The 14259-nt window shown below is 43.6% G+C and overlaps 1 protein-coding gene and 1 pseudogene across 1 annotated transcript in view; both read left to right on the top strand.

Moving 5' to 3' along the window:
* Positions 1–14259, top strand: part of LOC110488599 (uncharacterized) — a 62559-nt gene that overhangs the window by 101 nt on the left and 48199 nt on the right. The gene's annotated exons all lie outside the window — the stretch shown is intronic.
* On the top strand, positions 870–1540 carry LOC118938691 (lysophosphatidic acid phosphatase type 6-like; annotated as a pseudogene).

Below are 14259 nucleotides of genomic sequence, written 5' to 3'. Positions count from 1 at the left end.
CTCTTTTTTGGGCGATCCTTTTCTTCTCCCCACCCCTATCCTCTCCTTATTCCTAGCCTTGTTTACTTACTTCTAACATCAATGAGTGTGTTCTCAACAATGATTAATATAATTCCTGCTCTGTGCGTCAACTGAATATGTCTGTAGACGCACACACATCCCAGTGTGATTAGCGTGGGCTAATTGGTTTATCACCCCAGGTCTGTTCCCAGCCCCACGTCTTGTAATGATGACATCATGGCTGCTGCCTGCTAACAGCAGACAGATCAGAGCCATAGCAGCAGTGTTGCATTAGAAGACTTTTCAGTGTGACGCTCAAATGACTCACTGGTTCAGTTTGATAGATTATTTCATCAAGTGTCATCGGCCAGTCTTTGAGGGTCTGGAGTTAAATAGTTCATCTACTTCCACACAATCCCTTGTAACCTCAGACCAATAGGTATATTCGATTTCTGTTCAATAGATAACCTAGTGCGGTCGAGTGCGGAGTTGTCACGCTCTCATCTCTCTGTTAAACTGTGATCTGGTGGCCTCTAGTGGTCATATGGGAAACTCCAACTCTCTGTTCCACTCAGTATGGGCATGATTCCCTGTCTCTCTGGTCTCTGCGGTCTGATTGGTGATGGTTGGTGTTTTAGTCGCAATGAGAATCAACATAGATTACCTCTGCGTACGAATTCGTTTGTGAGTCTGTTTGTCTGTGTGTCTTTATGCTAATATGGTTCCTTTTTGCCCCCCCCCTCCCCTCCCCCTTAGTGTCAGGGGAACATGCCTCGTCCCATCTGGGGTGATAGTTGGTTGATGATCTTGAGAGCTCCAGGGCTGGCTGTTCTTATAGGATACTATTTTTGTTAGACAGCAGAGTAATTATGAGGATGAGGGACCTCTGGGCCAAAGTAGGTGTTCCGGGCTCTGTGTCTATGGCGTTCGGATCCCTGCTCTGGTCTCAGAAGAAGACGGAAACAACTCAGACAGGTTCGGCCCTCGCATACCACCTTCTCCTTGCCGGCTTAAGCTCGTTCAAGTCCTGTTCCGCCATGGAGCCCGAACTGAAGTCTATGTCGGATGTCATGAAGGCCCAGTGGGTGCCTAACCTCCTGGAACCCCCAGCACACACACAGATCAACTACATGGTTACAGACTTGGAAGGAGGTCCACGGCCCTCCTCAACGGTGGAGTACAGCTACCGGGCCAACATTCTGACCAGGGGTATGTACCCAGCTCAGCTGACCACGGTGGGCATGCAGCAGCTGTATGAGCTGGGAGAGAGGCTGAGGAAGAGGTCCATCCAGGACAGAGACTTCATCAACCCTACCCACAGAGGTCTATGTGTGTTCCACTAACATTGTGAGGACAATAGAGTTTTTGCCAAGTGTCTGGTGGCTGTGGAGATGATCTGTCACATCTACAGACCCAGAACCTGCAGCTGTGTGTGGGTACCCTCTTCCACACCCTGATGGGCAACATAAAAGACACACTACAGGGCACAACCTCAGAGCTCAACAGGAAGCTGTTCCTCTGCCCACGACACCACTCAGATCCGCTGTCTCGTGGCTCTGCGCGTTTTTGACATGCAATGGCCACCGAACGCTGCTGACATCACCCTGGAGCTGCATCAACACAGGCACACCAAAGACGCCTTCGTCAAAGTGTCCTACATTGGCATGGACCAGTTGATTCTAGGCTGTAGAGGAGTCTACTGCCCCTGGCATGAATACAAACAGGCAGGCTTTCTCTAAGTACTCACTGACATCTGAACTCCATGAGTCGCTCTGCAACCGCACAGAGGGCGTGGCCGACCTCTGAGGCTTCCACGACACCTCCTCACGTTTGACCCCCAGCGCTGCCCCCTGCACTCACTGTTACCAGCCACCGTGTTTACATCCCACCAGAGACATTCACTCTCCAGCCCTTGCCGAGCTTTAGCCAGTGTATTAGAGTATACAGTATGTTAGGATACCTCACTGTTTAAACCAGGAGTGGGCAAACCTTTTGGCTCGAGGTTCATATCAGGATTTCGATTTTTTTGTTTTTTCAAAATCTATTTGCCTGATAGAAAATAGGTCCATTATAATCTGAAATGTTACGCATGGTAACAGTGATTATTGGGAATGTTCTCTTATTATTATTATTGGGAATGTTGGGATGTCCAGCCCGTATAGGGTTCCCAGATTCCCAGGGCTGCCTGGCTGATCTCTGCTCTGCCTGGCACCGGGAAGCCTTCCTGACGGGAAATGCCTGCAACTAATTAGTCACAGGTGGGGGCAAAAATGTGTGTGTGCACATGAGAGAGTGTGTCTCTTTGTATGCTTTTGTGTCTGTCCATTTTTGCACAAGCATGTGTGCATTGGGGTATGTGTGGTTTTATTTGTTTGGGTGTATGTCATGTCAGTGTCTGTACCGTAGTACGCGTAGTACAATCATAACATCATTCATTATGAGTGTCTGTTCTTCCGATTGGTTCACCCTTCTAACCCCAACCTGACCACCCTTCCCCCCTTCCCCCCTTCCCCTGCTTTACAGTAACGTATTCATGGTTCACTTTAGATCTAGAAACTCGCCAGTCCAATACAGTTAGGTCTCTGAGACACTCCTGTGAGAACTCTGGTCGAGTGTGAGTTTCAGTAGAATACACAGTGGATGAATCATGTGGTTCATTAGCTCAGACGGCAGGCTGGTCCATGGTCTAATGATCATGCTTCCCATAATGTTACTGGAGGTCTAGCTAGAGTCCACATGAGACATGAGCTGGTCTCTCTCTCTCTCTCCATCTGTCTCCGTCTGTCTCCATTTGTCTCGCTGTCCCTGTCTCTCTCAATGTATCTGTATTTGTCTCTGTATCTCTCTATCCCTGTCTCTCCCTCTGGCAACCTGTTCTCTGACTGCCCTCAAGTGTGTGTGTGTGTGTGTGTGTGTGTGTGTGTGTGTGTGTGTGTGTGTGTGTGTGTGTGTGTGTGTGTGTGTGTGTGTACTCGAATGCCTGCACGTCTGTCTGCGTAAACTCTGTCCAAACTCCATCTGTCCATAATCTCCATAATATTTTCTCATCAACACAACTGGCAATGTCTGATCAGGAGCAGGATGTATTGTGCCTAGGGTTGCAGAGGGAGGGTATATACTATATTACTAGAAACCTTTTACGTTTACCAGCAAACTGGGGTGGCAGGTGCATTGGGCCAATACCCGAAAAGTTGCTAGATCGAGTAAAAGGTACAAATCTGTCGTTCTGCCCCTGAACAAGCTAGTTAACCCACTGTTCCCTGGTAGGCCGTCATTGTAAATAACAATTTGATCTTAGCTGACTTGCCTAGTCAAATGAAGGTCAAATAAATCTCTGGCCTTCTGTGTGGCCTTATCACATTTAAATGAGATGAGCAATAAGATGATTTTAAAATAAACAATTTTAGGACAAAGCTGTGAAACATTCTCCTAAACTTAAACAATCAACTTAGTGAATACCATATGAGGGTTTCAGCATGAAATCTCCTTTATATATCTTATCACTTATTTCATTTGTCAATATGTCTTTGTTGTAAATGTTTTGGTGCCAAACTGATGTCAGTTTAGAAAAAAGTCAATAGTTGGAAGAGTTGCAGAGTTAATTTAAAATAATGTCGTTGTTCAGTATATATATTTTTCATTGGGCTATTTTCTCTTGAACCACATGGTCTATTCCCTAGAAACTCACAAAATGTAATACTATATACGAAGATTGCGCTAACTTTGGTAAATTACCAATAGCTTTGCAACCCTAGTTGTGCTAGCTAAATGTTATTTTCCCATGAAATAGTGCCATCTCTTTTTCGTATACCTTGCTCTCACTCGCTGCTTTTACATCTGCTTGGATGAGCTGAACAAGAACCAGACACCCTCTGCACACAGCGGGACAAACACCTACCTGGAGGTGACAGCATTCCCTTCCCCATATGCCCCCCCCCCCCCCCCCCCCCCCATTCACTGACCTCAACCCAGAGTCTCTTAGAGCATTCAGAGTCAGTCCACTATCAGATCGCAGCAAAATCACACTCTACTTGAACAGAGTTATGCTCAATGAGGAATCAAAGCCAAAGGAATTGAATAATATTAAGAAATGCTATTGATGGAAGGGAAGTAGTGTGGAAATCTATGGTATCCCAAATGAAGTGATAAAATATACAGACCACAAATTCCAATTGGCTATACTTAAACTCTTTAACATCATCCTCAGCTCTGGCATATTCCCCAATATTTGGAACCCAGGACTGATCATCCCAATCCACAAAAGTAGAGACAAATTTGACTCCAATAACTACTGTGGGATATGCGTCAACAGCAAAATTTGGAAAATCCACTACATTATCATTAACAGCAGACTCATACATTTCCTCAGCGAAAACAGTGTACTGAGCAAATGTCACATTGGCTTTTTACCAATTTACAGTACAACAGACCACGTATTCACCCTGCACATTCTAATTGACAAACAAACAAACACAAACAAAGGCAACGTCTTCTCATGCTTTTGACTCAATTTGGAATGAGGGCCCGCTATACAAATTGATAGAAAGGGGTGTTGGTGGAAACACATATGACATTATAAAATTTATGTACACAAACAACAAATGTGCGGTTAAAATGTATTTAAAAAACAAACACATTTCTTTCCACAGGGCCGGGGGTGAGACAGGGATGCAGCTTAAGCCCCACCCTCTTCAACATACACAGTACCAGTGAAAAGTTTGGACACACCTACTCATACAACAGTATTTCTTTATTTTTCCTATTTTTGACATTGTCGAATAATAGTGAAGACATCAGAAGTATGAAATAACACTTATGGAACCACCCTTTGCCTTGATGACAGCTTTGCGCACTACTGGCATTATCTCAACCAGCTTCACCTGTAATGCTTTTCCAACAGTCTTGAAGGAGTTCCCACATATGCTGAGCACTTGTTAGCTGCTTCTCCTTCTCTCTGCGGTCCAACTCATCCCAAACCATCTCAGTTGGATTGAGGTCTGGTGATTGTGGAGGCCAGGTCATCTGATGCAGGACTCCATCACTACCTGTTACACAGCCTGGAGGTGTGTTGGGTCATTGTCCTGTTGAAAAATAAATGATAGTCCCACTAAGCACTAACCAGATGGGATGGCGTATCGCTTCAGAATGCTGTGGTAGCCATGCTGGTTAAGCTTGCCTTCAATTCTAAATAAATCACAGACAGTGTCACCAGCAAAGCACCCCCAAACCATCACACCCCCTCCTCCATGCTTCACGGTGGGAACCACACATGCGACGATCATCCGTTCACTTACTCTCCGTCTCACAAAGACACGGCGGTTGGAACCAAAAATCTTAAATTTGGACTCATTAGACCAAAGGACAGATTTCCTCCAGTCTAATGTCCATTGCTCATGTTTCTTGGCCCAAGCAACTCTCTTCTTATTATTGGTGTCCTTTAGTAGTGGTTTCTTTGCAGCAATTCAACCATGAAGGCCTGATTCACAGTCTCCTCTGAGCAGTTGAATGTTGAGATGTGTCTGATACTAGAAACTCTGTGAAGCATTTATTTGGGCTGTCATTTCTGAGGCTGGTAACTCTAATGAACTTATCCTCTGCAGCAGAGGTAACTCTGGGTCTTCCTTTTCCTGTGGCGGTCCACATGAGAGCCAGTTTCATCATAGCGCTTGATGGTTTTTGCGACTGCGCTTGAAGAAACTTTCAAAGTTCTTGTCATTTTCCGGATTGACTGACGTTCATGTCTTAAAGTGATGATGAACTGTCGTTTGTCTTTGCCTACTTGAGCTATTCTTGCAGAAATATGAACTTGGTATCTTACCAAATAGGGCTATCTTCTGTATACCACCTCTACACTGTCACATCACAACTGATTGGCTCAAACGCATTAAGAAGGAAAGAAATTCCACAAATTAACTTTTAACAAGGCACACCTGTTAATTTATATTCATTCCAGATGACTACCTCATGAAGCTGGTTGAGAGAATGTTAAGAGTGTGCAAAGCTGTCATCAAGGCTACTTTGAAGAATCTCAAATCTCAAATATATTTTGATTTGTGTAACACTTTTTTTGGTTGCTACATGATTCCATATGTGTTATTTAATAGTTTTGATGTCTTCACTATTATTCTACAATGTAGAAAATAGTAAAAATAAAGACAAACCCTGGAATGGGTAGGGGTGTCCAAACCTTTGACTTGTACTGCATATCAACGAATTAGCGAGGGCACTAGAACAGTCTGCAGCACCCGGCCTCACCCTACTAGAATCTGAAGTCAAATGTCTACTGTGTGCTGATGATCCGGTGCTTATGTTCCCAACCAAGGAGGACCTACAGCAGCACCTAGATCTTCTGCACACATTCTGTCAGACCTGGGGCCTGACAGTAAATCTCAGTAAGACTAAAATAATGGTGTTCCAAAAAAGGTCCAGTTTCCAGGACCAAAAACACAAATTCCATCTAGACACTGTTGCCCTAGAGCACACAAACAAACTATACATACCTCAGACTAAACATCAGCGCCACAGGGAACTTCCACAAAGCTGTGAACAGTCTGGAGAGACAAGGCATGAAGGGCCTTCTATGCCATCAAAAGGAACGTCAAATTCAATATACCAATTAGGGATCTGCCCCAAAAAACTTGAATCAGTTATGGAACACATTATGGTTGTGAGGTCTGAGGTCCGCTCACCAACCAATAATTCACAAAATGGGACAAAGGCCAAATTGACACTGCAACTGAGACTGAGACAAAAAATATCCTCGGTGTATGCAGAGCAGAATTAGGCCGATACCCGGGAATTATCTAAATATAGAAAATAGCTGTTAAATTCTAACACCACCTAAAAGGAAGTGATTCCCAAACCTTCAATAACAAAGCCATTACCTACAGAGAAATTAACCTGGAGAAGAGCTTGAGGCTCTGTTCACAAACACAAACAGACCCAGGACAGCAACACAATTAGACCCAACCAAATCCTGAGGGGGAAAAAAGATAATTACTTGACACATTGGAAAGAATTTACAAAAAAAACAGAGCAAACTAGAATGCTATTTGTCCCTGAACAGAGAGTACACAGTGGCAGAACACCTGACCACTGTGATTGACCAAAAATTAAGGAAATCTTTGACTATGTACAGACTCAGTGAGCATGGCCTTGCTATTGAGAAAGGCCGCTGAAGTCAGACATGGCTCTCAAGAGAATACAGGCAATGTGCACACTGCCCATAAAATGAGGTGGAAACTGAGCTGCACGTCTTAACCTCCTGCTAATTGTATGACCATATTAGAGACACATATTTCCCTCAGATTACACTGACCACAAATCATTTGAAAACAAATCCAATATTGATAAACTAACTAAAAAAATAACTTGCTTCAAAGAAGTGCATAAGTATTCACCCCCTTTGCTATGAAGACCCATACAAAAGATCTGGTGCAACCAATAACCTTCCAAAGTCACATAATTAGTTAAATAAAGTCCACCTGTGTGCAATCTACGTGTCACATGATCTCAGTATATATACGCCTGTTCTGAAAGGCCCCAGAGTCTGCAACACCACTAAGCAAGGGGCACCACCAAAGCAAGCGACACAATGAAGACCAAAGCAAGCGACACAATGAAGACCAAGGAGCTCTCCAAATATGTCAGGGACAAAGTTGTGGAGAAATACAGATCAGGGTTGAGTTATAAATAATATCAGAAACAGAAAATATCAGAACACCCCACGGAGCAACATTAAATCCATTATTAAAAAATGGAAAGAATATGGCACCACAACAAACCTGTCAAGAGAGGGCCTCCCACCAAAACTCACGGACCAGGCAAGGAGGGCATTAATCAAAGAGGAAACAAAGAGACCAAAGATAACCCTGAAGGAGCTGCAAAGCTCCACAGCGGAGACTGGAGTATCTGTCCATAGGACCGTTTTAATCCGTACACTCCACAGAGCTGGGATTTACTGAAGAGTGGCCAGAAATAAAGCCATTGCTTAAAAGAAAAAAATAAGCAAACACGTTTGGTGTCCAAACATATTGAAGACTGTACTCTGGTCAGATGAGACTAAAATTGAGCTTTTTGTCCATCAAGGAAAAAGTTATGTCTGGCGCAAGCCCAACACCTCTCATCATCCCAAGAACACCATCCCTGACGATGATGTTCATCGTCAGGAACTGGTAAACTGGTCAGAATTGAAGGAATGGTGGATGGTGCTAAATACAGGGAAAATCTTGGGGGAAACATGTTTCAGTCTTCCAGAGATTTGAGACTGGACAGAGGTTCACCTTCCAGCAGGACAATGACCCCTAAGCATACCGCTAAAGCAACACTTGAGTGGTTTAAGGGGAAACATTTAAATGTCTTGGAATGGCTTAGTCAAAGCCCAGACCTCAATCCAATTGAGAATCTGTGGCATGACTTAGATTGCTCTACACCAGCAGAACCCATCCAACTTGAAGGAGCTGGAGCAGTTTTGCCAAGAAGAATGGGCAGAAGTCCCAGTGGCTAGATGTGCCAGGCTTATAGAGACATACCCCAAGAGATTTGCAGCTGTAATTGCTGCAAAAGGTGGCTCTACAAAGTATTGACTTTGGGGGGGGTGAACAGTTATGCATGCTCAAGTTTTCTGTTTTGTCTTATTTCTTGTTTGTTTCACCATTTTTTTTATTTTGTATCTTCGAAGTGGTAGGCATGTTGTGTAAATCAAATGATACAACCCCCCCCCCCCCCCCAAATATTTTAATTGCAGGTTGTAAGGCAACAAAATAGGAAAAATGCCAAGGGGGTGAATACTTTCGCAAGCCACTGTATATAGACATAATATGACATTTTAAATGTCTTTATTATTTTTGAACTTTTGTGAGTGTAATGTTTACTCTTCAGTTTATATTGTTTATTTCACGTTTGTTTATTGTCTATTATACTTGCTTTGGCAATGTAAACATCTGTTCCCATGCCAATAAAGCCCTTTAAATGTAAAATTAAATTGAGAGAGTGAAGAGAGAAAGAGAAACAGAGAGAAGGAAGAGAGAGAGAGAAGGAGGGAGAGAGAGAGACACAAGGCTAATATACGTTCAGCTCATTAATTCATTTGGGTGCTGGGTTGGCTAGAATAATTAGCAGTATGGTAAACAGAGTTAATGACAAGTCCATATGTGCAATCCCTGACATGAGTCTGTGTGTGTGTGTGTGTGTGTGTGTGTGTGTGTGTGTGTGTGTGTGTGTGTGTGTGTGTGTGTGTGTGTGTGTGTGTGTGTGTGTGTGTGTGTGTGTGTGTGTGTGTGTGTGTGTGTGTGTGCGCGCTTGTGTGCGCGCGCATGTGTGTGTGTGTGTGCGCGCTTGTGTGCGTGCGCGTGTGTGTGTGTGTGTACACCAATTGTATAGCCCCTGTCACTTCTTTCTGTCATAAATCATAGTCCGTGAGTTAGAGTTTCAACACAGAGTCACTCCACTGTCAAACAATCAAAATCTGCATGTCTGAGAACAACATGGACAAGTAAACACAGATACACACACATGGTCTCTCCCTCTCACCCACAAACACACACGTGCATACACTTACACACACACACACACAAACACACATACACACACACACACACACACACACACACACACACACACACACACACACACACACATGCTCTCTTTCACTGCAATACACACACATGCATACACTTACATGCCCACACACTCATTCATATTCCCAGACAACATTATTTATTCTTGTGTCACTTCTCAGACTGATGGACAAGGTTTGTCATACAGCTCATACACTCAAGCAATCTTACAGTTCTTCTTCCGAGGCCACTGCACAGATCAAAAGGATCAGTCTTCCAGCATGTCAGTGATTTTCTCTCCTAAGTGCAGCTCTGGTATGCTTTATAGTGTTCTTCAGTTCGGGATATGCCAGCTATCGAAGAAATGCTCCTTTCAATTTTTGGAAATAAGAGAATGATTGTCATGTATCACTAATTCCGCATGCGTATCCCTAGCGTACATGGTTCAATAAAAGGTTTCCCCCACGGCAAAGAGAGAGAGAGATAGACAGAAAGAGGGAAGAGGGGAGACGTAGAGGGTGGATGGCTGGATTTGTGCATTGGATCCAGATGTGACTGGTCCTCGTTTCCTTTTTTTGGATCCCTCTCTCCTTCTCTCTGATCCCTTTCTTTAGGTCTCCAATCTCTTTCTTTTCAATCCCTTTCCCTCTCACCTGACCTCACCTTGCATTGTGATGGACATGCCTTGTCTCCTCCTGTGACAAGTATACATGAGGGAGAGAAAGAGAGAGAGGGAAAGAGAGAGAAAGAGAGAGAGAAAAAAAACACCTCTCACACCTCATTAGTGCATAGTCTCCCTCCCCTGTCTCTCTGGTGTCCCAATATCAATTAAGCTCAATCACGCTAATTATGAATGTGTTACCATGTGTTGTCTGTCTGCTCCATGTAGACGTGTAGCTTTCCTTCATGTTTACACCCAGGCCTCAGCTCTCACAGCTCTGAACCCTAACAGGATAATTAGGCCTTGCAACAACAGGGAGCGTATTAAACACATAGTTCATACCTCTTCTATACTATGCTGAAACCAGGAGGAGCGTTGCTCCACACACACACACACACACACACACACACAAACACACGAACACACACACACACACACACACACACACACACACCCAAACCCCCTGCAGCCAAAGTCATTTTCCAGAAATGTGTTTAAAAGCCGTCTAATCGGGAGGAATGCTTATGTAGGCAGAGTCACAGCTCCCAGAATCCTCCCTGATTAGTATCTGCTGTGGGACAAGGGGCAAGATGGCCAAGGACACTATGGATACAAACAGACAAAAACCCACAGACCAAAATACATTATTCCATATTCCCTTCTCCCCATTTGAGGTTTTAGTGGTAATTTGAGGCCTATTTTTTGCTCTCCCTCACTCTTCTCTTTGTCTCTCTCTCCCTTCTGTCACTTTCTCCCTCTCTCCCTCTCTTCTCTCTCCCTTCTGTCACTTTCTCTCTCTCTCCCTCTCACTCTCTTCTCTCTCCCTTCTGTCACTTTCGCTCTCTCTCCCTCTCTCCCTCTCACTCTCTTCTCTCTCCCTTCTCTCCCTTCTGTCTCTCAATCTCTTCTCTCTCCCTTCTCTCCCTTCTGTCACTTTCTCTCTCTCTCTCCATCTCACTCTCTTCTCTCTCCCTCTCACTCTCTTCTCTCTCCCTTCTGTCACTTTCTCTCTCTCTCCCTCTCTCCCTCTCTCTTCTCTTTGTCTCTCTCTCTCTCCCTTCTGTCACTTTCTCTCTCTCTCCCTCTCTCCCTCTCACTCTCTTCTCTCCCTCTCTCTTCTCTTTGTCTCTCTCTCCCTTCTGTCACTTTCTCTCTCTCTCCCTCTCTCCCTCTCACTCTCTTCTCTCTCCCTTCTCTCCCTTCTGTCTCTCTCTCTCTCTTTCTATCTGTCTCTCTCGCTCTTTCGCTCTTTCTCTCGCTCTCTCTCTCTGTCTGTCTGTCTCTCTCTCTCTCTCTCTGTCTCTGTTGCTCATTCCCTCTGTGGTATGAGATTAAGAGATCTTGGCAGTGTTGTGCTGCCTTTTTGTTCAGTCTTATTTTTATTTGCATTCCAGCTTTTTATTTTTCCGCCTCGCCGTCTGTTGTGTTGGTTTTACCTCGTGAGATGGGGGTAGAAATGGTCCACCAGTTTTCCAAAAGTGGTCCAGCCTTATACAGTGAAAACTACTGTACAAACTCACAAACAATCACACAACCACAGGCTCTGCCCCACCTTATCCTGACATTACAGTCCTCCACTGGCCCTGCTCTGAAAGAGATATATCTGAAGTTAGTGATGTCCCCATTCAGGATGGAAGTGGACCTTTATAAACATGGCATCCTCTTATAAATCACATAGACTTTTTAAACTTTTTGTTTCAATAGATATTATCCGCTGTTTCTTAGTTGTTCTCATATTCCAGTTTGGATGTCAGTAGCACAAGTTCAGAGGGTTAATATACTGTGTAACTGTCAACAAAGATTACAGGTTTAATTGTTTGAAGTAGACATTCACAGATACAGAGACACACACACACACACACAGAGACGTAGACATACTCACATAAGATCACACAGAGATGTAGAACACACAGATGTAGACCGACTCACAATACGGTCACACAGAGAACAAACACACACAAATGTCTTGTTCACAGGCTGTTGTGTGGCTTGTTGGGGATCGTAAATCAGTCGTCCTTTGGTCTGATTCAGTCTTCCTGCCAACGGTGACCTCACTGTGCGCACCTCATCTACTCATTCTGACGAGTCTCAGGGGGACCAGGGCTGCTTAAACGTTCCCAGACGTATCACCCACACACACACAGATAAACAGACGGACGCATACACACACACGCACACACAGGGAGGTGTGTTTCACAGGGTGATGAAGACACTGTCTGCCCTGCACGTCCATGTTGTGTACCACAGTGGGGATCATTGAAGGAAATGAGGGTTTGTAGAGCATTCAGCCCTGCATTACTACTACTACTACTACTACACACACACACACACACACACACACGCTTACACTTCTGACACACAGCTCCAGTCCTAGTGGGGCATGCAACCCTTCTTGCATGCTTGAAATCATTGACCTCTGAGACCATTTACCTGGTTTCACAATTATAAGCCAGTAACTATAAGATTCTATCTGCATTTCTTTTGTCAAAATTGAGTTATTGACATAGATATTATTGAACAGAAATAGGCTATCTATATATGACTCTAAATACCAACATTCATGTTGTTAAGATCAAAGGAATACAATATAAAAATTGCTGCCACCATTCAAACCAATGAGGGTGCAGAACTTTAAAGCCAATTATCTCAGAATCATCTTCTTGCAGATAGAACCTAACAGCCCAAAGCTACACAGAGACACCCGAAGTCAAACTTAAATGAATAATTGTTTATTATCAGCGCGCTGGAGAGATTCCAACCAACTCAATGCACTATTGTACACATGTTGATCAGGAGCTCTCATGAGGTAGTCCCGTTAGTTCTCTTATATACTGCAGACAAGTCATATTTGCATGATTTGGCTTATTCATTAGCCAATTCATCATTGACGTTTGCTTCATTCATGTGACCGACCAATACCGGGTCATGTATTTGACAGACCAATACCTCACGAGGCTGCTTTTCTAAGCTGAGACCTTGAAACTGAGATATCTTTCTTTCTCAAAACAAGGGTCTATCAAATTTCTATTAAAGTAAGGGAAATCGACACATAAAACCGGACACTTCATATTTTCAAACCCTTCATTCTGGGTTATACAATTGAATTAGTATGGTAATACTATCATCATAGAAAAGGTTATACTTCTATTAACGGAAGTGAATTTATCAAAAATACACACACATACACAGCATGTTAAATAACAAAATTAGAAAAACTACGAAAAAAATACCCGCTGCAGCCCATTTGGCAATTTGGGATCCCCAACTTCCAAACAGGGATTCCAACCAAGTTGCAGGCGTCCCCTCTGGTTGTGGGGAATTATTCTTAGCAACAGTGGCAATGTGTTCGGTGAGATCAGTCATATTAGAAGAGTGATCTGGGATAAAAGTAAAACATTCGTGGCCAATGATTGCCAAAAGATAGTCTGTTTTGCAGAGCCAATTTACACAATTCCTTTAGCATTGCCAATGTTCTCTACGTCTCTAGAGATCTCCCAAATTTGGTTCAGGGCACATGCATATTGGGGCAAGGTTAGCCCAAGCTACAATCTAGTGGCTCTCCTCACAATGTAGGGGCATAGCTCATAGTCTCTAGAAGCCTTGTCTTTCCAAATCATAATTAGGAGAATGTACTTGTGTGCAACTAAAACTCTGACAATAGAAACTTCAGAAAATATAATTTGTGTACAGCATCCTTTCTAACCCGTAAAAAATAAAAAGACTCACAATAAATCAGAGTATTATTCACTAACACGTATTCATTAACAGGTAGGTTATGTGTGGGTGCTGGCCTGTGCGTAGTAAAAATCGTAGGGTAAAAACAAACAAAATGGCCAGGCCTTACTCAATTTGCGAGCTCCCTTAACAGCTGGATCCGGGTAACTTTAACTGCTGTCCCAAGGCACTTGCCATAGGAAGCCTTTCAAAGGGAGAGATACAGAATTATTGATAAGCATGTAAAAAAAACTTTGCTTATATATAGAATTATACATCAGACACATTAGATGATACAGTGTCCCATCAAGCTGAATAGGCACCTTC

This window comes from Oncorhynchus mykiss, chromosome 14 (assembly GCF_057628025.1).
Source record: "Oncorhynchus mykiss isolate SJ-2025 chromosome 14, ASM5762802v1, whole genome shotgun sequence".
NCBI classification, from domain to species: Eukaryota; Metazoa; Chordata; class Actinopteri; order Salmoniformes; family Salmonidae; genus Oncorhynchus; species Oncorhynchus mykiss.
Note: the sequence above shows the minus strand (reverse complement) of the source record. Positions and strands in the feature narration are given on the sequence as shown.